Raw genomic sequence first — 25,559 nt, 5'->3', positions numbered from 1 at the left:
GGGTGAACTCCTGGTCATGAAGAGGGAAGGAGGGATGACTAAAGAAAGCTTTATGGGCAAGCTAAGCCTTAGACATGGCTTTGAGGGAGGGTGAAGCCCAGAAATGTTGTCTGTGAGGAAGGTGATGGATAATTGACAGTAGACCTCAAGGTGAGGCAAGAGAATAGACTTATGCATGAGTGACCGGCGTGAAGCCAGGTCTGGCTGGGGCTGGGCCTTGGGTTGTGTGAGGCCTACTGTTAATGCCCTGGGATTCCTGGAGAGAAAGCACAAGAAATGTTTGCCAAGTAAAGTGAAGACTCATAACAAACTAAAACTCCAAGACACTGCAGGTGAGAACATGGGCAGTTGAGGAAAGGGGTGATAGTGAGCCTCAGGAGGCACAGCATGAGGCATCACAGGCTGCCAGCAGGTAAATCCAAAGGTTATCAGCCTGTGTAGGTGTTGCTGGAGTTGTGCTTTGTTTCTTTCAGCCTTCAAATGAATTATATCAAGCTGGCACCTTTCTGCTGAATGTGCTGAAAGAGTATAACACTGCATCCTTGATTTCCAGCATGATTTAAGTGGAAACAATATGCCTTGCTTCCTCACATTTAAAAAGGGCCCAGTGAATTGATCTGCTGCCTCTCCTCCCCTCTCAGCTTTGAATTATAAGTTTGCCAAGTAATGTGAAGAGATGTGGTGAATGTGTTTTGTAAGCTGTCATTCTGTACTGAGATTTGCAGCTTTCCATTTCTATTTAGAACCAAAGAATGATGGTAGTTTTTCCTGCAATTTCAAATAAAGCTGAAGTGAGGCACATAGTACATAATGAGCGCTAAATGGAACTTTTAAAGTCACTGGTAGCTATGCATCTCCGTCAGTCTGTCATTTATCTCACAATCAAGCCTCCAGCAGAAACCATGCTGCAAAACTGCTTTACAAAAAACACATTCTAGAAGTCTTCCAGTAGAGGATTAAAAAAATACTGTCTGAAATGCCCTACTTTATTAGCTTGCTAGACAAATATTGAATGGACAAATATTAAATGTTACAGCTTCCTCTGTACCGTATCTGTGGTTCATGGTTAATTTTGCTTTTTCACTTTAGCTTGTATTTTCAAATTTGAAAGAAAATTCCAGCAGGCAAGATCTCTGAATATATGACTTAGCCTCAACAGTAAAATGAAATTTAATGCCATTTTAACAGCGCTCCTTTAGACAGTAGTCAATTCACTCTTTTCATTATGTCTGAAGGGGTAACCACCTTACTGAACAATCAGCACTCTTTGGATGGCCCTACAGAGGAGATAACATAAAAAAAATATTACTCTCAACTGAAAATCAAAGAATTCTGGAAAAGAGAAGTTATGATGATAATACGTTTTTAGACTCCTAAATGTCTTATGTATCTGCTTTTTAATTTAAGAAGTTGGCCCAATTCAGGGGTTTTGTAGTTAATTTCTTGTTACAAAAGAAAATGCCTTTTCCTCCATGCAGAAATAATCCACTCTGTAAAATAGTTTTAAAGGAGTCAAAATATTCTAGAGGAAACAGAAAGCACTTTGAGACTGTGAAAACTTGGTCCTTAGACACTTCATTTTTTTGAGTATATAATTTCCAGAACAATTTTGCTCCTGCTTTTCACAACTATTCCCACCTGCAATTTAGGTTATTTAGATGTCTAAGCCTGTTATTTGTCAGACATTCTAAGGTAACGCAAACTGCAGGTACAGAATTAATCTGACAAAATTAATACTCATAAGAGAAGGAAGACAAGTCAGGTTAGCCCTTTTTGTTTAATTTTAAGGGATATGTTATGTGTTTCATATTTAAGGGATATATACTTAACTTACCATTTTTCTATAAAGAATGCCTTCTACCTGGCTATACATTTACTCTAGTTTTCTAATCAGTGTCTGGGTGACTGTCTGATAACTGAACAAGTTCCTTTAGGAGTACATAGCCCAATTTTTATGGAGGTGACACATAGCCCAATTTTTTTATGGAGGTGCCAGATCTACAGTGTAATGAGAATGATTTACATTTTTTGCATCACAACCTGAACAGTTAACTCCAGCTCAGAGACTTTTTTCACCCAGTGATTAGAGTTATGTTCCTGGAAGCCAAAACAAAGAGTGCCATTCAGCAAGGGCTTAAATGTGATCCATGCTGCTTAAGATCACTTTGTTATTGGCAAGAGCATTGATGAGAATGAGCCTGCAAGTTCATTGCCACCTGGACCTGCATCTGGCATCTCTGAAGGCAATGATCCAGAGTGCTCTGTGAGTATTAGAACAACATACAGTGATGCCACATGTAGCTAAATCTCTGTTTAATAGCTAACATTCAGTGGGCCAATTTCTGCTTGTCTTTGTTTTTTCTTTAAGTACAACAATGTGGTATTAAAAATTGTGGGCATACCACATTGACTGAAATATATCTATGTATGGGAAAGGCTCTAAAGGTGTATGCCCACTTTTTAGAAACAAGTGCAAGTTTTAAGGAATAAAGAAATAAATGCTAATCTCTTTCATTTTCAGTCTCCCCTTTTTTTTTTTACACAAAGTAGAATCATCCAGTTGCCCAAAAGTTGGCTCAGTTAAAGGCGTAGAAAGGGTATGTTTATATGGAAAGTACAGTACTAGCTGCAACTATTGCAGAGTACAACTGAAAGCCAGGAAACAAACAGTCATAGATAGAGCTGGATCCAGATATTTCCCATATTGTATGTGTGTTTGGATCAAGACACAAGAATATAGACCCTTTTCTGCTTGTTCCAAGTTATTTCAATACTTCAGGGACGCTCACCTTAATACCAGGAAATAAAGCATATCTCCTAATGCTCTGCCTCTTGTGGAAACCTTGTAGCTCCTGCTTTACATGCATTTTCCTCCATTTTCAACCTACTCAACCAGTCCATGCGCGTCTGCATAGCTCAAGGGACAGCCCAGAGACTGTAATTTCAATTGGCAGATGACTTCTTTCCCTGGTGAAAGATGAAGTGTCTCCATGGTTATACTTCAAGAAATCTGAATTACCTCTTATGTATTTTGCTGTGAGTGGTAGATGGGTGCAAACTTCAGCGCTTTTATGTCTGTCTCTTGCATAAATCCTAACGGTAGGCTTTAAACAATTGTTCTTCAGCTTTCCCATAAGGTTCTTCAGAGTTGTCACAAAAGACTCCATGCTTTAGGAAGGGCCAACTTTATTTTCCCATATGGCCCTGGATGGTGGGGAGACTGGTGAGAATGGACTTCTAATATCAAACTGTGCAAATCTGCCCCAAGCAAACCCAATACTGAATAATATACAGCAATTTTGGGAAACTGGGGAGAGGATTACTAGAAAATGGGGAACCTTTTGGGACAGCTGGGTCTGTATAGGAAGGATAGAATCAAAACCAAATGAAATGTATGGTTTTTAGAATTAAAAAGGGAGATATTACAGGAACTTAATTTTGTAGAGGTGTTTCTAAACTAATATCTGTGGGAAAGCTGACAAGAGCAGAAGAGCACATAGTTCATGCTGACACATCCCTTAGGGGAGATGTCATAAAAACTCTGAATCTCACAGGATAGGATAGAAGTAGGAAATTTACAGCTAGAGGATAGTGAGTGAAGGTCAAAATCCACAGTGCAAGTTAAACAGGGCGTTTGAAAATAGGTAACTGAAGAAGGACAACATTTATAAGTGCTTCTATAAAAATGCTATTAGTCAAAAAAGGAAGACCAAGTGAAATAAAAAAGCTTGGTATTAAAGGACAACATTGACATAATAGACATTTTGGTGGAAGGATTAAAAAATCCTTCTACTGGACACTGTAATAACAGTGCACAAATAATACAGGAATGACAGGAGGTCATGCCAGGGTGAAAATAATGCTATATGTTAAAGAAATTATAGACTCAAATAAAGTAAACATCTTAGCTGAAACAAAAGGTACCATTGAATCAGTATGGATAAAGATTTTTGCATTAGGACTGTATACTCTACCACCTGATCAGGATAGCAAAGATTATTATAACCATCTCCTTTTACTCATTATAAATTAACAGAGAATTAAGGGTATTAAAGTATATAAAAGGCATACTGGTCATCCAGTACACCCTGCCAATTCAGGTTTTCTCCTTAAAAGTACTTTACAGGGCAATTTTAGATTTTCATTTTAAACGTCATCTTCTATTTCTGTTCATAAGCTTGTGAGTGTCCCATTGCCTCAGAACAATGCTTATCTGCCCAACAGTGGTTTGAGAGACCATTTCAAGAACTCTAGTGAAACAGAAATAGAAAAGCTGGCAATGGATAAATAGCATGCAACTGGAAGGGAGAGGTCTTTGTGGTTATTGTATCCAGCCAATCTTCATATTTATATTGAACAAAAGTACCATTCTTTCATTTAAAATGATGCCAGATCCAGTTGAATTGCCATTACAGTAACCTATGCAAAAATCTCCAGAGTAAAACTGATTTCATTCTTTTAAAACTATAAATAATATAGTAGTTTTAACTTTTGATGATGTTCTTGTGACTTTTCTTGTATTGTTTAAAATTGCATTATTGTTTGAATATGCTGAATAAAATGTACATGCATGTTTTTTAAATGTACCACTCTATAAAACATTATTTTACAATCTAATTTTTGTCAGACTACACGGGAGAAGGTTTTATGCTCGGATGAACAAGGGCTTTTTTGTAGTTTTTCCTATTTACTGTAAATTTATAATTAATTGATATTTACATTCAGTAAAAGAAATGTAAACGCTTTTCATTAAAGGAACTGTTCTTTGCAGATGAATAACTTTTCTTTTGCGACATACCGCACGTTCCAGCAATACTATTCATAGGGCTAAATTTTCCATGAGATCTTGTACCTGCATCACTGAAGTCAGTGGGAATTTTAACACTGGTTTCAGAAGGCCTTTGATCAATCCCACAGTATATAACAGCATAACTCTATAAAAGTTAAACAGCTGTGCTAATTTTTTACTGGTCAAGGATCCAACTAAGTAGCACCTTTTCAGGCCTAATTCTCAGTGAAAAGGAAGAACTGCAACCCCAACTGGGGAGTGCACTTTAACACACTCTCATTGAAGTCAATGAAGCTGAGGAATGTATTTCATTTTAAGCTCCTGTTCAGTACTTTGCTGAATTGGGGCTGGAGTATTTCGCAATAGACCATATCTACGGTTGTATCATTTTGCTAATAAAAAAAACAAACCCCCAAAATTACGGAGAAAACAAAGCTCTCCTAAACATAAACAAAAAAAATCTCATGGATGGTTTTAGAGAAAATTATTTTTAACTCTTCTGGGAAAAAAAAGTCGGTGATTATGCAGTCTGGATTTAGATTTGCTTTTACTTAGAAGAGCCTTAAGTATGAAACAAACAGGAGGGCATCTGAGGTGCAATGCCATTTCTCTCTTTGTTTCTTCTAAAGTTGAAAATACAGGGCCATGGTGAAGTAGCAATTATTTTTTGTGTTTATAACTGTGAACACTCATTCTTGAGAGAGAGAACCTGTCCTCCCACACTTATTATTTTTTTCCTTCTTCAGAGCCCTAATTGCTGGCACACTTCAGAGCTTTATACTAGCCATAAAAGAAAATGAAGGAGGTCAGGTCACTGTGATCTGTTTATGCTTGGATAGAGCAGGTAAAATTTAATACATTTTCAGCAGAAGGTTCCTGCTTATAACCCTCATTATGCTTTAATTTCTCTTCATGATAGTTAATCTATCCAACCATCACACTGATCAAATTTCGTGCTGATGCCTTTTTATTGGCCCATCCTTCATGTTAAAGATGACCAAGTTTTCTGCACTAATAATTCTTTTCTTTCTAATTCTATAGGACTTCATTATACCTTTTTATTTTAACCCTTGTATTTTAAGTACTTAATGACTGAACATAAATGCTGCAAAATGCAAAGCAGCAGTAGGTACCCTATCGCACAGATACTGCAGCCATTTCATTTTTTGAAACACTGTAATGACAATAATGGTGAACTTGATAGTTGGTTTTGTCTTCCGGTATTGCTGGATATAGTTTAATATGTCACTGTCTTCTGCTTAGGGGAGTTAAGGACCACTTTAGCAACTGTTTCAGAGCTGGGTGGGAAATGACTTCCTTATAGCATGAAACTTTTGAGAATTCAAAACATGTCAAATCTATCTTTCATTGTGAAGAAATCAAGGCAGTTGGACAGGTCTTATGAAGATTCGAATCAGAGAGCCTGGAATGGCAAACAGCTCAGCAGTTAGGCTGGAAAACTGATGTGGATCTTTTGAATCTGCTTCATTCAAGCCAGGGGCTGGACCACCTTCAGTATGTTGCACAAAAGCGGTTCGTTTCTCTGGAGGCCCGCAAAGATCACACACACACACATCAGCTGGCACAAAAGGATGTATTTGTTTGCAAACAAGGTCAGAGTGGGGCATTGATGCCCAAATCAGCTTCTGACAAACTAATTGTGTTTGCAAGCAGAATTTATCTTCTCTCTCCTGAGCACGTGTGCAGACACCGGAACTCTTACAGCTACTTCCGCTTCATACAAGCATACATGTAGTTACATCATTACATACATCGCATGTATAGTATAATTAGCTACTTAATTATGCGGGGTGGAGAGGTGAATATGCAACAGTTCATTAAGCATGCCCAGAAACTACAACAGTTCGCCAAAAGTTCATGCCCCAAGGCCACAGTCAATTGAATTCCAGCTTCTGCAATCAGCATGAGAAAGGCTAAGGCGGGTGAGGGGGAAAAAGGAGCCTTGGGCAGTATTTCTTTCTTATCAGGTGCAAGATGCACGCTGCGCATTTCTAACAATATTCCATTTCTAACAAGTAGCTCAGGAGAATTCTCTAGCATACTGCCAAATTGTTATTTGTCAATGAAAAATAAAATTTGGGGAATTTAGGGAAAGAATCCTAAATTCCTAACCAGCTCTAATTGTTTAAAAGGGTCACAGGTTTCTCTATTGCTCACAATACCTGGTCTCTTGTAATGCAGGGGTTTTCAACCTTTTTGAGTCAGTGTACCCCTAGCAGTCATTTGAGAAGGCAGGAGTTTCCCAGAGACCAGAGGAGCGGGGGGTGGGGAGAGGGAAGGGGGCTCCCCCAGCAGCCAGCTGACAGAGGGGGGAGGCGATCAGCAAGCGTGCCAATGGCACAGCAGCAGCGCAAGTGCCAGCAGTATGGTGGCGAAACTACGGGTAGCGGAAGTTCAGCAGTGCAGTGGCAGAAGTGCTAGTGGCAGTGCCTGCTGCCAATTACCCCATGAGGCCATCAGAAGTACCCCCAGGGGTTCAAATACCCCAGTTGAAAACCCCTATTGTAATGTATACATGTTACTGAAAGAGTTAAAAGTAGTCTAAAGGTGAAAACAGATATCACCTTTGTGTTGTCATAAAAATGTTTATGGCCAAGAAAGGCCAAGAAAACAGATGTCTATGCTCCTCATTGTACCACAAATGCCCAAAATTGTGCTATGAATAGTAGTAGTATGAATTTGGGCTGTTTTTTTGTTCCCATTGTCTGTTTGCTTTATGGTGAGAGGGTGTGGGCAGCCCAGGACTGCCTGAGCTCTCCAGCCACCCCAGGCAGCCGCTCTTTGGGCTTCAGAGGCCCAATCTTATGTGCCCTGGGAATTCCCTATGCAGGAGCTCTTAGAGCATGCAGGATCAGGCCCATGAAGTCCTAGGAGTGTTTGCCAAGGCTCCCAGCTTGCAGAGGCATTCTCTGGGAATCCCTCAGTGTGTATCATGCTGTGGTGCTTCAATTTGTGATGCACCTCTGCAAATGGGGAACCCTGGGCAGGTGCATCAGGGCTTCAAAGTCTCCTGTTTGCAGAAGTGTATTATAGGAACCCCTCAGCAGAGGACTCCCCAGGGGTACAAATTGGTCTTCCACACCAACACATGCTTCTATGAATAGGGGATTCCTGGGGCTCCCCAATTTGCAGAGGTGTGCCCCAAATTATTCCACCATTTGCAGTTGTTCTGCAGAAGCAGGACCTTGAAGCACCCAGAGCAGCAGGGGCCCAACCCTGCAGGATAACAGGTACTATAGGGTTACCATATTTCCAGTTTCAAAAAAGAGGACACCTGTTGTGGGGAGGATTAAGAGGGGGAGGAGAGAAAGCAGGGGTACATGATTGTGGGGGGTGGGCAGTGATATGCCTGTGCCCTGCTTCTCCTAAGCCACAGCACCCCAATCCTGCTGCTGCCTCTCACTCCTGACCCACTGTATGTTGCCCCCCTCAGAGCATACTAGTGCCCCTCACTCCCAACCCACAGCCCCCCTGTCCCTGCTGATACCCCTCGCTGTCCCCCCAGCCCTGCTGCCCATGCAGCTCACAAACACACATATACTGTCTCTCTCTCTCACCTGCCTGCAGCTGCAGGGGGCCGCACACAAAGCATGAGATCCCCTGGCCTCCAATCACTCTCCCTCACCGCCCACAGCCCTAAGCAGCCAATCTGAAAGTGCTGGGGAAAAAGCAGAGGCAGAGCAAATTCCTGGATACTTGCTTGCTTGCATTTCAAAACTCACCTGGGTAGAGGACAGAGGGGATCTAAGGATATCATTTGTTTATAATCTAAGGGTATATACAGCCACTTGCTACACCCAGTCTATGTTCATGTGGTTTACTCTAAGTCACCTAAATGTAGACCAGGAGCAGCATGTACAGCCATTTGCTACGGTTAGGGGCCACACAGGGTAGAAGAAGGGGCTAGTGGATCCAGAGAGGTTTGGTGGGTCCATGACGCAGCTGATACATCTGCAGAGGTTGTTGATGGGTCTGCATGGGTTGTTGAGAGAAAGGGGAAGGAAAGGTTATCTTGTTGGGCCAGAGATGGCAGAGGGCTAAAAGTAGCCCACTTAGGGTAAGAGGGGTGGGAATAGCACAGCTTCAGGACTGGGGTGAACTGCAAACGTGTAAGTATTTGGAAGATCAGGTTAACTGTTTTCTAAATGGGTTTAACGTTTTCTAGATCTAAATTAGTGTACTTCTGGAGGTATCATTTTTAGGCCAAAGTAATCTCTCTTGAACAAGGGCATGATTGGGCATTCACGCATACCCAGAGTATGACATATAAATTTAACACACACATCCTTCATTACAAGAGTCAACCATGTTCTTTTACCTTTACAACATAACATAAGAAACTTGGGTAGCTTTATTTTTTTTAAGCTACTACATTGATAAATTGGAGGAATATATACTTAGCATATGTTTCCTAACTGCCCCATACTCAATTCAAAGATGAGGGGCTTTTTTCCTCATGCTAAAACCTCCTCATCTTGGAATTGAGTAAATATGGTAGGTACTTTTCTCACCAATTATTTATAATAGGCATTTCTATTTACCTACTGCATGTCACAGTTGCACATTTGCCAGAATTTAAGACAAATATTACTAATTAGTTTGCTCCAGTGAAACGCAGAAGACTGATCTATAAAATCACAATATTTATTAAAAATGACTGTTCAGCTGCTTAGTTTTCTGTTCAGGGGCTGACAGTTGCTGTAGACCACAGAAGCATTAGGAAAAGTAATTGGCATGGAAAAAATAAAAGAGAAGTCCAGATTGAGACTTTTTTTCTATTTGTGCCCCCCTCTAAGTAATTTAAGTAATTTGGCATGTATCTGAAATAGTTCATGACATGTGTTTACTCTTAATAACATTGCCAGCGGCAAAAGCTGAAATCCTCACAGTTGATCAGTCTCACTCCATTTAATCTTCATAAGAACTCACTGACATTCACCATATCATCTCCCAAGCAAAAGTCAAAAGAGATGCTTAATTAAAAAAAAACAAAAGTTCCCAAATTTATTCCAAAGAAGGAGAGTTCTTTAACATTTTTATCTCTGAGTAAGCAAAGCTCAGTCTGTTACACTCAAGGTGAAGCTAAAGGTTCATGCAGAATCAGATTTTGGGATTCAGAAAAAAACTACACACAATTTGAAATTATTAATAGACTGGAAAAGAACAGGAGAAAACCTGTGTCATTTATCACACAAATTCACATGTCTCTCTGTACATAGGTTTCTGTACAGTTAAAATTTGAGCCCTAGGACTTTTTTCAATCTCCGTACGAAAACCAAGTCTTCTACTCACCTTTATACATGGGTTAAAGCTCCACCACAGATGGCAGTTAGACTGGGCAGCCATTCCAGTTTTAATGCATAACTGATTAGCACCCTGGGTATGCAGTTTAACAACCAGAGCATCCACAGTGCTATTTCAAAACCAGCACTGTCGGTTTCTCTCACTAGGTAGCTGCATATGTCAGTGTTAAAGTAATCATCCACTGGAAAGTCCAATGCAGGTGAATGGCCATCTCCTCGTTAGTATGATTCAGTGCAACCTGAGCCTGCATCCATCCATCACATAGACAGCTAGCCAAAAACCGACTGGCATTAAGTGTAGACTCCTTTGCCCTGATGTGTAGCATAAATGTAAAAGGAGTAACCATACCCAGAATGCTAAACTGGCTGCTTAGCCATGATGGACATCATGCTTATGCAGTACATAAATTCATAAAACTATAGGGTCAGAAGGGACCTCAAGGGTCACCTGGCACAACTCCCTGCATGAATGCTATCCCTAATTATCCCTCTCCAATACTTATTCATCCTCTTCTTGAAAACCTCCAGTGAAGGAGATTCCATATCATCCCTAGGCAGCATATTCCCACTGCATTACTGCTCTAACACAAGCTGTGATTCTTCTGACATTAACAGTTCTCACTGCATTAGTCATTACTACGTGCCACAAGCAGAATGTCACTGCTGTGTTACCTAGTAGCAAATATACTGTTGCACAAAACAGATTGTTAGGAATTGACTTTGGACTTCTGCATGTAGTATTTCCAGCTATGTATCTCACAGCTGGTGATCTTTCAGGTCAAGATCACCAGCTGTATCACTTCATAGATGCAGTACGAGGAATAGTGGAGCCAGAGCTTTTTTTGTTCCTGAAAATAAACTCTAGCAGCCTAATTCTACTCTGTCTCCTTTATATTCCATCCTAGTCCATCAGAGCATTGTTTGCCTTTTACACTGCCACTGAGGTATTTGCAAGAGGTCTAGATTTGGGGCTTCTCTCCACAGTGACCACAACATTTAGATCCATTCATGGGCAAGAGCAGTTCACCAGTATGTAATACCCTAAATTGTTATTCAAAAGGACAGCACTCTGCTGATGCTTTAACAGATGACATTGAATAAAGCCAGATGGGCCTAGATCCTACTCAAGTGCACAAAGAGAGGTTGGATGCAAGCTGTTGCTAACTCTTGCACCTCTTAGGCAAGCACTGGGAAGAAGCACAGTGTGGATTACCATCTGAGCAGCAGGCTTTACTTTGGCACATGTAATAGAGCTATCCATTTAAAATGAAGCAGGCATGCAGAGATTGGTCATTCCAGGCTTGACCTGGACAGTTTGCTTCCTTCAGGCTTCTTCAAAGCAGGGCTGCCTTTTCAAAGCACTGTTAATCTCATACTGCATTGTATTCTGTCATACAGTGCTTAGAAGTATAGCATCATATAGCTTGTAGAATATCAAAACAAAAAAAACCACACATTCAGACTTAGAAATAAATAAAAACTGCATGCCATGTATTTGAAACTTAAATCTCAGCATATTACAGTTTGTCAGATGCAATGCACAATGTTAAATCAGTTTGTAAAAACAGACATGAGAGGTATCTAAGGAACAAAGTCTGTAAGTACAGCTTCACAGTTCATTGCTGTCTCTTTTTTCCAAGTACCTGGTGTCTGAATCCAGTTGATTAAATTGGGATGCAGAGGTGGGGCGCTGGGGAGAGAGTCTGGGTCTAAAAAATACTAGATTACTAGAGCCCTGATTACACAAGCTCAATGCAACATTCAGTAGTGTAGCATATTCTCCAATGTAAATAAAGACTAAGCACAATTCTTCTTGACTGTGTATATATTACATATAATTGACCTGAAGGCTGTGTACAAATGTTGCACAAAGGCAGTTCGTTTCTTTGGAGGCTCTCAAAGTATCACAGACACACACTCAGCCGCCGGCATAAAAGGTTGTATTCGTTTGCAAACAAAGGTCAGAGCAGAGTCAGGTACTCAAATTACTCTGACCCCGCATTGGTATTTGCAAGTGGAATTTATCTTTTCTCTCCTGAGCACGTGTGCAGACACCGGAACTCTTACAGCTACTTCCATTTCATATAGGCATACATGTAGTTACATTACTACATACATCGCATGTATAGTATAATTAGCTACTTAAGTATGCAGGGCGGAGAGGTAAATATGCATCAGCTAATTAAGCATGCTCAAAGACCACAACAGTTTACCAAAAGTTTACACTTCAAGGCTACAGTCAATTGAATTCCAGCTTCTGTATCAGCATGAGAAAGGCTAAGGCGGGACCGGGGGAGAAACTGCAATCAGCATAAGAAAGACTAGGGAGAAGCTGGGGAGGAAGGAGCCTTGGGCAGTATTTCTTTCTTATCAGGTGCAAGGTGCAAGCTGCGCATTTCTAACAATATTCTATTTCTAACACAAACATCCACTTGTATCTGAGGCACATAGTATCAGTACACAAACGGGATATACAAAAGTTCTATTCCTCTGGCTGGAGCACTACAAAGGGTTCTCAGGGGTAAGGTCTTCAACTAGAGCCTGGCAAGAAACTGTTTTTTTGTTGCACCCACCTCTGGGGAGCCTGCCATTAAGCCTGAACAATGTGGGTGTGGCAGGCGTGCCTGGTGGCCCTAGTCTGTCCCCACTAGTGGGGATGATGTGCAGCTCCCAGTGGTGTCCTGGCATGCAGGGGCACAGCGCCTGGCTGTCGGGGCAGAGGCCTCCTCTGGGGAGGAGCTGGAGCTGCTGCTAACCAGTGCTGCCATGGCCAGGCTGGCCTTTTGAGCAGGGCTGTGCACCAGAAGCTGGCAGGGCAGGTGCTGGCCCAGGCTGCTGGAACTGCTGGATGAGTCTGGGGATGGGGGCTGTGGCAGGACAGGCTCCTGGTGCCCTGAGAGACCTTTCCCCACTGATGCCTCATTGCCTGTGCCAGGCTCCAGTGGTGGCTTAGGCAGCCTGCCCATGCTGGAATAAATGCCAGGGTCCCAGACTGCAGGATATGGTTCAGCTGCTGCATAATGGGCATGAACTTGCAGGCAATCCCTGCCTGGTGGTTGTGGTCAGTGATGCTGACCCACTGTGCCCGCAAGGCCTTGACCTCTATGCAGCACTGGCGTGCTGACTGGTTGTGCCCATGCTTTTGCATGCAGCCTGACCGGGCTTCATATATGTAGGCATTGGAGTGCCTGCTATGGGTGAACTGGCTCAGGACCTTGGCCTCTTCTGCCCCAGGAGGTGCTTTGTGGTATCAGGAATGACACCAGTATGGCTTGCTCAATAGTCTGCAAGGCCTATGTGCAACAGTCCAGATACTGGTGAACCTTGGCAGGTGCCTGCAGCACCCAGTGCAGGGACACAAAATGAGACAGGCAGACAGGCTTTAGATCTGTGCCACAGACCAGTGCTGGGGTGTGGGCAGGCTGCTGTGGCTGGCTGGGGGCCACTAGTGCAGGACCTGGTGGCCAGAGGCTGACTGCAAGTGGCCCAGAGTCCCCACAGCATTTTATGGGCCACAGGCTGGCGCAGGCAAAGAGCCACCCCAGCTGGTGGGGCTTGGAGCCACCCCAGCAGCTCCAAGTCCCATGGCCCTGGGGCTAACTTGTAGGTGATCCCCTGGTGGTGGGGCTGACTAGGAACTAATTTACGGTGCGGTAAGCATCTGCACATGTAGCCCGTGAAGCTTTACTGTGTATTAAATTAGTCTACTACACAGTAAAGCATCCCATGTAGATACGTCCAGTGTCTATAGCTTTGATTCTCTCAGACTAAATGGATAAATAATGTCTCTGAGGTGAATAGTATAATGGAAGTAGAAATAGGGCCAGAAACTATGATCATGATCAAACTAGTGGTTGGTTGACCTATACTGCCCTTTTTTCACTAGCAGCAGTGTACCTAGACTTCAAGTTAGATAGTATCTATTCCTTTGGAAAGTTCCTTCTGCAACATAGGACAGCAACAGGAGCAGGTGCAGGTGCAGGTACAGGTGTGGCCAGAGATAATCTGAGCAGGGTGTGAGGCCCAGGGTAAATCAGCCTGTGCAGGGCTCGACCCTCAGATCAAGGAAACCGGTGGCAGATTATCTGGAGGGTGAGGATAGGAGGGTGCTAAGTGGCCGCACATGAAGCTGGTGGCAGCATGAAGTCACTGCACCACTCCACCCAGCTCCGTGGGGCCCGCTAAAGAGTGGGGCCTGGGGCAGTCACCCCAATTCACCCCCCCGAGGAACATCCCTGGGTGTGGCAGTGACCAGTCTGGCCAGCCTTCTGGATGTGTTAGTACTCCTATTGATACGGTGTTCTGCCATGACCTGCAGAGACAGAAGCCAGTACAGACCATGTTCTGTCTTATCTATTATACTCCCAACTTTCTTGTGGAAATGGAAGCGTACAGAGGACAATGAACTAAACACATTAAATAACAAAGACTGCCAATTAGATTTAATAACACAATCATTTGTTGAGATGACTGTGAAATTACTTTAAAAGATTAGTATGTCTGGTATTTTATCTTTAATCTGACAGGTTAAAAATGAAAGATGTTTCTTTGCTCATTGTATTGCCTCCTGTACTATTTATCTATTTTATGTAATCCTTCTTGTATCAACAAATGTTCAAGTCTGAGCCTGTTGCTTCTAGTCTTCTTTCTTGATAGAAAAGAATATTCAATCATATTTAAAAAGCATGAGGAATCCAAGTGATTGGGAGTTTTCATTCAAACAATACATATTCTCTAGTGATAATGGCCAATTATAAGGAGATAAATATAAACAGGTATCTTCTTTGTGGATTTTGTGCTCATCTTTAGTTAATACATTACTTACATTTCCTGGAAAATTTGCTCTGCTATTTGTCACAATTGTTGAAGTAAAATTGGCATTTAAAATAATCGTTATATTCTCTTCAAACTTACATTTTGGCTAATTATAATACTTTTTTCCCATGCAAATACTTGACAAGATGTTAATAACACAAATCAGGATTCATAGCTCTGCCCTAAAGGGTTTCCACCTTCATCATAAGAGATTCAACAGGTAAATTGCACTTTTGTCTAATGGTTAGATTGTCCAAACAAGGATCTGAAATGAAAGCAAAGGGAGATCAAATTCTGAATATCAGACAATGGTAAATGCTGCAACTAAAACACAAATGCCCAAGTAGACCAATTATAAGACTCTAATTAGATCGATCATATATAACAAACTTGCTCATATAAAATCAAGACATTTCTTGCCAAGTAGAAGACCAAATCCAACCTGTAATTTATAATCCAATAGACTGTAACCTAGTAGTAGACAAGACTTTGATCAAGACTAATTGCAATATGCTATTATAGGATTAACTTGTATCTTGCATCACTTGAGATGCACAAATCTGGAAACTTCGCCTTCATTCCTGTAGGCCAACTCAGGTTGTAAGGCATTGTGCAGAACTGTAGGAAACACTTGAAGTTACAGTCTCTCTCTTTTTCTCTCTCTAACTGATAGATGTAGGGGCTAAGCACAGATTTCCCCAGCTTCCCAGACAATCACTAGGCTAGGGCTATCCAAGAAATGGCTCATGGGCCAAATCCATCCCATGGAGCCCTCCCATTTGCTGCTTGTGGACCTTGGATTGGCCCTATGTTCTGCATGCAACACGTGGAACTAGTTCCAGTAGGCAGGATGGGTCCAGCATGGATGCTGGATGCATTGTGCACCCTGGACTGGCTCTGCATACCACAAATAGTGAACATTTCAGACCAGCACAATGTACACTATGAGGCTATGCATATTGCACCTGGTGCTTGGGGCTGGTCTAGGAGATGCGTTAGCTCTGGTATGTGGCGCCTGTCTTGCCTTCACTCGGTCCATGGGGCTAGATGACTGATACCCTTTCACTAAGCTATTGACTCAAAACATGGCAGGACCACCCTCCTCCAGACATCACAATCTACGCATGTGTTTAATTACAGTAATTTACTCCATCAATGGATAATGCTGGTGTCTGACAGGACTATCTGATGGTGCAGTAAATTAGTCTACACTAGCTTAATTGCTGCATGTGTACATGGTGATACTTTACTGCACAACAAATTAGTCTACTGCTCAGTAAAGCACACGTGTAGATGCTTCCTCTAAGTACAAAAAACTTACATGGTTAAGCATGTACTACCAATGAGTATGCATGGTGAAATGGGATATAACTCATACTCAGCATCTTCCCTGTGATTCAGGTCTTGTGACAGCATGAAGTTTTCAGCCTACATGCTGGTTAAACTGGTGTGAGCCGCTTTTATATGAGGACATTAAGAGCATTTCTTTGAAGAAGTTTATAGTGATTTGCCAAATTTTAGAATGAAAAATGAAAATTTTAAAAAGTGTCTATGCACACGTGCATTGTAAAAACTCAGATGCTTTAACAATGAAAGTAGATAAAAACCAAGTGTATTCCAGAGATCTGCACCTAGTTACACAAACCTGAAATTTGATCTTAGGTTTGAACTGAAATGAGCTTGTTCTTTTGTATTATCTCAGTGGATATCTACTTCTGGTTTGTGTGGGCCTTGTGTATAACTGAGAATTTTTTACAACTGCAGTACCATGGAGAATCCCTGTGTCTTCTCTGCCCAGTAGTATGTGAAGAAACAAAAGCTGAACCACTGCACACATCTTTCTTATTGCTCCTAGCTAGTAATTAAAGTTCCATTCCTATAGCACACTGCTGACAGAGCTGGGCATAGAAAATAAGTCTCTTAAGTCCAGTGATCTTAGTAATGGGCTACAAAACCTCCCTTGGTGACAAATGCGCTTAAGATCTCATCTGGTTTAACACTACTGCTTCACTCTTTATTCCAAATGAAAACAAGAATATAAATTATAAACTGTTCCTTCATCCCCAGGTTCCTGCAATATACATGTAGCCTAATGAATAAATAATCCTAGCTTATATATTTACTCTATATATATCTTGTAACTTTTATATTGTAACAGCAACTAAATGGAGAGCAGAAGAAATAGATGTTTTAATACATATATTCTGTTTAAAATTTTTAACACCTTGAATTATATTGCTACTAAATCTTCTTGTTTGCTGTATCTATTCATAACTACCTTTGTGTTCATAAAATCTCTGGTTGCCTCAATAAATAATTACCTGGTTATACTGCTATTTAAATTTCATATAATTTTATGTTTTTCCTTAAAATGGCCTACTGTAAACTAATACAGGCAGACAATGAATCAATCAGCTAGTCATTTGCTAGTACTGAAGAAATGCCCAAAACTAACCTCAGGCAGACAAGGTTTTTCTGGGTAAATGTGATATCTTTTATTAGACCAATTAAATAGTTGGAAAAAATATTCTTTACAAGCTTTTGGTACAAAAACCCTTCTTGCCAGAAGCTTATACCCAAAAGTTTGTACACAAAAGCTTGCAAAGAACATTTTTTTTTCAACAGGTTAATTGGTCTAATCAAAGATATAACATTTACCCAAAGACCTTTGTCTGCCTATGCCTTCAGACTAACACAGCTACAACCAACAACCTGAAAACTAACCTCAGGGATTTATATAGTTTTTATTTTGCCTCACACATACTGATTTTAATGAACTATATATGCAAGACATATCAAAAGACTGAACAGCTTCAACATGAGATGTCTGTATAATATCCTGAAAATAAAGTGGCAAGACAGAACACCAAACACAGAGGTACTGGAGTGCACAGGACTGACACATTTAGAAACCGCTATCAAGAATAGGAGGCTGCAATGGATCAACCATGTTAGAAGAATGAGAGAAGACCATAACCCCAAGGATGTTTTATAAAGTGAGATTCAAGACAGCTCTAGAAAGTAGGCGGTACCATCTCTATGGCACTACCACGATGTGTGCAAAAATGATATGAAGTAATTCAACATCAGCATAGAAAGCTGAGAGAAGTGTGCAGAATCCCATCTGGTCTAGAGAAAAGATCTGGCACTGAGTGCAACTCAACATGAAGAAATTTTGATCCAAAGGATGGAAGCAAAGTAAGAAAAAAGAAGTAGCATGCTGTAAATGTAGACTTTGACTCAGACAACACATGAATCTGTAAAACTTGTAACAAGCTGTGTCAGTCTCAAATTGGGCTTGTCAGCCACAAACAAGATTCATTGGACAGCTCTCTAGACATGTATAAATGAAACAAGGAGTGCATGCACATGACACTTTAAAACAGGCTACATGCTTTTGCACCGCTTCAATAGGTTTGGTGTTTGCACACCTTAGCGGCATATTGCACATTAATTCCAGCTGTGGTAGGAAATTTGGTGGCATAATGTGCCTTAAATACAGCCGCGGGGAGAAGCACTGGGCTTCGTGCAGCTCTGCAGGAAGTCCTGCAGGCAGCCTGGCAGTGGCCCAGGAAGTCGGGCTCCACACAAGAAAAGGGGCGAGCCTGATCTTCCCCCTCTCCTCCCCCTTGGAGTCTGACTGCCTGACCTGCGGGGGGGGGCCTGGTGCTTCCCGCAGTAGCTGTGACGCCCCTTGGGACTGCCCGAGCCAGGTGCCTGTGGGCAGGTGCCACCTGGGCGGGCGGGGACACCGCTGCTGCGGAGGGAAGCGCCAGCCCCCTCCTGCTAGCCCAGGGACCGCCCTGACAGCTCGCCCTCCCCTCCCTGCCTCTGGAGAGGCATGTGGAGAGTTGAGTGTATACACAACATGGGGGTTTAATCGGACCTAAATTGAAGCAATGTTTAGGTCCCCTGTTTTGTCTACAGATGCCCCTTATGTGTACACTATGATCCAGAACATTGACAGTTACCTACTAAAATAAGAAAACAAAAAATTATAATAAAAAACTTTTCCTCTTGATTATACTGTTACCTTCTGCAGCAAGGAACAAATGTGATATAATTTCAAGCTACATATATCCTTCAACAGATGTTTATATTGTTACAAGATTGGACAGTCATTATCTGATGATAGAAGGAAATAAGTTTTGGTATGAAGAGCTAAAGGCACTCTGTCTGCCATTGTGGATATTCCTTTATTTTAAACCTTTTTGAAGGAGGATAGGTATTTGTTTTGTTACTTTCTCTTCACTTTTTTGTTACTTTCTCTGATTTATTTAGGCCCAATAATTATATAAGGACCCTCTTTTGAATACGACTTTGGATTCCTGCAGGCAGCAGCATTCTTATGTTACACCGTAACATTCCTGGCACTTCCATCATAGGTTTTCTTGAAGGCCTCATCTTTCCTCTCCTGTTTATACGCTTCAAACTTACAAATAGAATGGGGAAGCCATGGTAGGGGCACCTTCCAAAGTCTCCTTCAGATTTTTTTTGTGTTCCTATACACATACAGGGAGCTGGCTTCAATGCACTGGAAATCAAAGTGCCTTGTCACCATTTCTCAGTGTGGGGGACACCGATACACATGATGCTTGGGCTCTTTTAATTAATGTGGCTCACTAACTAAAGCCCCTCTCCCGCTGCACGCCTCCTGGAGCACATGTAAAAATGTCCTTTGTCTCTATTTATTTCTTACTGAACCATGTAGATTTTTGCTGCTTTTTGATTTAATATTAGTATTTGAAATATTTTCTGCTACTTAATAGTTAATTTCCCTGAACAGTATAAAGCCCCTGTGTGATGTGTATGTTCTAGTTTCTTGGTACAGATCACCCAGACTTCATCGCAAATTATCAGCTTATTCTTCATTTCTTTTTCAGTGGTGACCCCAGATCTGGCCTGCCACATCTTGATGCTAAAGGATTTATACCGGGAGTGTGTAACTTAAACACCACTGGACAATGAGGTACTGATCAATCCCCTTGCAATTTTTAATTTTTTTCATAAACCAACTGGTTGGCCAAAAATTTGAAAACTCACAGTGTTCTTTTTAATAAGGTTCTTTTATTAGGTATCTATCTAACTTTTTTTCCTTGCTTTTTTCTTGTTTCTCAGGTATCACATCATCCTAGGCTGAAGAAAAATGGCAGAAGCCTGTTCCCCAGGCTACTAATCAATGATTTCCCCCATGGAGGTAAGTATTATATCCAGGATCCCTATCCAAGCATCCCAAAATGCCCAATTCCCCCCTTTTTTTTCTTCTTTTAGGGTATAAGTTAAAAAAAAAATGTCTTCCCCTTTTTGCACCCTAAGCAGTTTGGGCTTATTGCATTTTATGTTTCTTTTTTGAAAACTTACTCTATCCCGACCCAACCATGTAATAAAAAAATAAGAAATGTTTTACTTGTTACTGTAGGGCACAGCCATCTCTTCTTGGCTAGCACTGAATTCATCTTTGAATAAGCGAAATTAACCAAGTGCTGATACTTATAGTAATATAAAGTTAGAGGGATGTTGAAGGTCATCCATTCCAACATCTTGAACAGGTTCATGTTTCAGTATTCCTAAACCATCCTAGATAGATGTCTTTCTATCATCTTCTAGAAAATTTCTACAACTTCTCTAGGTATCTTGATCCACTGCTCTTACTGTTCTTAAGCGCCTTCTCATGATTTCCCTGGTTTGTTCCAAAAGAAAGACAGGTGAAGTTCATTTAGAATCCTAATCCTATTTTCCAAAATGTCAGCCACCTTACCCATGTTGTTGTATCTGGAAATTTATTGAGTATGCACTCAATTCCTTCTTTTAAATTATTAATGAATATACTAAGCCCAGGACATGCGTAGGACAGATGCCCATGAAAAATCCCACTTGATACCTCTTTTCATGTAGACATTGAACCATTGATGTCTACGCTTTCAATATGCTTACCAAGCGAGTTATATCATAATAACCTATTCTAAAACAGTGTTTCTCAACCTTCTTAGACTCAAGGTACTCCTCAGAGAATGCCAATTCTTCATTTTCACTTGTTTTCTGACTACAGAAAAATAATATAGCAATTCTTCTATCGCAAAGAACCCAGAAAGACCACATCAGGTCAGAATGTTTTTAAAACTAGAGAATCATATCTAAAATTTCTGGATCATGTGTTCACACCTAACAATGCCAACATTGCATAAAATCCTGTGGCACCCTTCAAAGTATCTCAAGAATCACTGATCTCTAGAATATATTTTCTTCGTCTGCTTGTGAGAATGTCACAGTCAAAAGCCCAAAGTCAAGATATATCACGTCCCCTGCACTTCTTCCATCCATAAATACTGTAACATTCTCATGAAAAGAAATCAGGTTGACTAAACATTAATTGGTCTTGGAAAATCCATGTCAGTTCTTCCTCATTAACTTGCTTAGCTCTAGGTACTTGGAAATAGATTGATGACATGCTCCAATCTCTTTCCTGGTACGAAAGTTAGAATGACCAAACTGTATTATCCATATCTTCCTAATTCCCTTTTTAAAAGATGGGCACTATATGAATCTGAACTGGCACCTCCAATATGAAAACATCTAATTTGTTCAAGTAAATTGTAATCTGTTCTTTCCTACTCTAAAATGATTATCTCTTTCCTGTCCTTGTTGCTAACTGTCCTTGGCATCTGATATCTGACTTTATTTGTGAATATTGTATTAAAAAAGATATTAAATACTTCAGTTTTCTTGTTGTCTTCATCCCCTTTCTATTCAGTAGAGGCCTGCTTTGTCCTTGCTTGTCTCACTTCCAATATATTTATAAAATCTGTTTTTCTCTCATTTTGTGCATAGTTTTCTTGAGTTGTCTTGGTACATGCCCATGATATACTCATATTCATCCTTAGAAATACAGCCAAGTTTTTACTTTCTATATGTTTCCTTTATAATTTTTAATGGTTTGAAAAGTCAAGCTGGTATGTTGCCACATATCCTATCCTCCTTTCATATCAGATTTGCTTACTCTTATTCCTGTAATGTGGTCTCTTGAAGTTATAGCTCTCAAGAATTCTTTTTTACCTTAGACTTGCCTTCTATTAGTTCCTATCCACTCGTTTCCTGAGATTGTTAAAGTTTATTTTTCTGAATCCCAATGTCTTTGTTGTACTTCTCCCCTTCCTTCCTTTAGAATCTTGACTGTATCATTTCTATCACATAAACTGCCTTTCTCAATTAATTCCTCCCTATTTGTTCCTGTATTCTGGATGTTTTTGTTATCTGTGAAAAAATTATCCATAACACATTCCAAAACTTTGCTGGGCTGTCTTTGCATTGCTGTGTTACCCTCCCAAAATAGGTCATGGTAATGAATGTCCCACTATCAGCACAAGGTCCAGTCATCTGCATATTTCAGTTAGTTGTTTGAAAAGAAAGCATCATCCATTTCATCCTCCTGGCTTGTGATCTTGTAAAAGATACCAAACATGACATCACTCTTTCTGCTCTTTCTTTTTACCTTCATCAAGTGACTTTCACCTGGTTTACTTCCCACTTTGTATAGCACCTCTGAAGAAGCATCTTTTTATCTGTCTATATGTGTGTATTGTCATTGGCAATCCCTTGACTTGAGAATGTTCTCTACCATGGCACATTGTTGGGTCTTGAGGTAACTTAAGAATCCTATCGTTGAAGCACAGATCTGTCCACAAAAGTCACAGGTCTTTCTGCAGGGAAGCGTAGGCCATAGGCTAGGATTTCTCTCCTTTTCTTTCCACATAGATGTTATAGATTTCATAGACATTAGGGCTGGAAGGGACCTTGCAAGATCATTGGGTCCAGCCCCCTGCCCAAGAGGCAGGAGATCAGCTGGGATCAAATGATTTTTTTGCTGGCTGCAGCATTGCTCTGGTGGCTCATGTTCATCTTGTGGTCAGTCATGACCCCCAAGTCCCTTTCAGTCATGGTGCTAGCAAGTGTAGCACTGCTGAGCCTATAAGTTTCATGTGGGTTTTTTCCCCGAGGTGGAGCACCTTGCATTTTTTTGTGTTGAACACCATTAGGTTTGCATCTGCCCACCTTGAAAGCCTGTTGAAGTCAGGATGGATTACTAGCCTATCCTTTAGGGTGACCACACTTCCCCACAGTTTGGTGCCATCGGTGAACTTAGCCCGTCCACTTCTGACACCAGACTCCTGATCTTTTATAAATACATTAAAAAGTACAGGTCCAAGAATGGAGCCCTGGGGGATGCCACAGGTCACCATGCACCATGTTGATTTGGTTCCATCGACTATCACTTTTTGGGTCCAACCATGCACCCAGTTCCCCAGCCATCAGACTGTAAGGTTGTTGAGACCACAGTTCTCCAATTTTACCATTAGCACATTATAGGACACCAGGCCAAAGGACTTTTTTGAAGTCCAAATATATTATATCAACCTCTTTTCCTTTGTCCAGGTGATGTGTCACCTGGTCATAGAAGGAAATTAAATTGGTTAGGCAAGACCTACCCACAATGAAGCTGTATTGGCTGTCTCTCAGAATGTTGCCTCCTGTTAGCCTGTTGTTAATGGTTTCTTTGATGATTTTTTCCAAGATCTTTCCAGGGATTTTGGTCAAACTGATTGGCCTGTAGTTCCCTGGATCTTCCTTCCTCCCTTTCTTGAAGACAGGCACCACACTGGACCTGGACCTTTTCCAATCTTCAGGTACCTCACCTGAGCACCATGAGTTCTCAAATATCCTCACCATTGGCTGTGCTATGATGTCAGCCAGTTCCTTTAGCACTCTTGGATGCGCTCCATTTGGGCCAGCTGATTTGTGGATGTCCAGCCTTTCAAGATGTTCTCTCACAAGATCAACATGATGGGTGTATGTTCACCTCTTCCTTGCTAATCCTGCATCTTGTCGGGGAGGGTGGTCCCCCTGGGCTCGTGGAAGACTGACATAAAGTAATCATTAAGGAGATTGGCCTTTTCCTGGGTGTTGGTTATCAGTTGCCCCATTTGTTTTAGTAAGAGTCCAATGTTGCCCTTGTTTTTTTTCCAACTCCCCATGTATCTAAAGAATGACTTTTTATTTTCCTTGATACGTGTAGCCAGTTTGAGTTCAGTTTCAACCTTGGCTTTCCTAGTTCACTCTCTACAGGTGTAGACCAGTGCTGAATACTCCTCCTTGGTGGTATTTCCATTCTTCCATTCTTAATAAACTTCTCTTTTTAGATACAGAAGGTCCATGAGTTCCCTGTTGAGCCAAGGGGCTCGCCCAGCCCTTTGCCTGCTTTTTCTATGGGTTGGAATGGACTTCCCTGTTGCTTCAAGGATTGCATCCTTTAGGAGCAACCATTCATCATAGACTCCCCTTCCTGTCAGATTAGGTCTCTCAGTACCTCAACAAATAGCCTCCTGAGCTTGTGAAAGTCAGCTTTCATAAAGTCAAGGACTTCTGCATTGCTGACTTGCCAGCTTTGTGGTGAATAGAGGAAGTGATCAACTCATGGTCACTATCTCCCAGCTTCCCTTCAATTCTCAGGTCACTCACTAGATTATCCCCTTTGGCCAATACCAGGTCCAGCAGCCCCTTTACCTCTTGTTGGCCCAGAGACTTCTTGAGATAAGTAAATCTCATCAGTGCATGTAAGAAAGCTTTGTAACTGTTGCAGGGCACTCAGGTGCCTGCTCCTTTAAGGGCAGAAACTGCCTAGAGAGAAGACCCTATCAGTCAGGCAGGAACCCCACAGATGCAGGTTACTATGGCAGCAGGCCTAAGGAGGGAATTAGCCTGCACCTGCAGCCAGTCAGCAGAGTGGAAGAGGCAGGGCCCTCAGCCCATATAAACCCTAGGGCTGGAACTAGAGAGTCAGTTCCCTGCCAGCAGCCAAAGGGGAAGGAGCCTCTAGGGAGGAATTGCCCAGAGATGCTGCAGCTGCCCAATATGCTGCACTTAGGGCTAATGGGGATCCAGGAGCTCACCACATACCCTTGCTGACAAAGCACTTAGTGCCAGGGAAGAAGCTTGACTCATTTAAAGGGGCAGAGCACACCCTGAATGTGAGACCAGGGGATCATATTTTGGTTGCTGTCTCATAACAATGGTGGATCATGTTGAGGGTACTGGGGAAGGAAGAGGCCTCATTGGTGGCCCACTACAGTGTGGGGATCCCAGCGCCAGTGTGGGTGCAGTATTCAGTGTGAACAGGCCCCAGTGCCAGAGTAGGTCTGGTATTCAGGGTGAACAGACCCCAGTGCCAGAGTGGGTGCAGTATTTAGGGGTGAACACACCCCAGCACCAGTGTGGGTGCAGTGACAAGGGGCAGAGTAGACACCAGCACCAGAGGGTGCAGTGACAAGGGGGAAAGCAGACCCCAGTGCCAGAGGGTGCAGTGACAAGGGGGAGAGCAGACCACAGCACCACAGGACACAGTTACGGAGGCTGGACTAAGCTGAGGCCTCAACTCAAAGAGACAACAATGGTATAACATCTGCAAGACTTGGGGCAAGGTAAAGGGGTGGTTTGGAGCCACGCATCTAGCCCATAAGGCTGAGGGTGTCCCAAGAGGCATCCATTTTGGAGCAGGACACATAAAGGGCCCAAGAACACACAGGGATCAGTGGGGTCCATCAGGACCATGCCCAAAAAAACAAACTAGAGGGCAGCCT

This window comes from Crocodylus porosus, unplaced genomic scaffold (genome assembly GCF_001723895.1).
Source record: "Crocodylus porosus isolate Cpor-Errol unplaced genomic scaffold, CroPor_comp1, whole genome shotgun sequence".
Classification (NCBI taxonomy): Eukaryota; Metazoa; Chordata; order Crocodylia; family Crocodylidae; genus Crocodylus; species Crocodylus porosus.
This window is presented reverse-complemented; position numbering follows the sequence as displayed.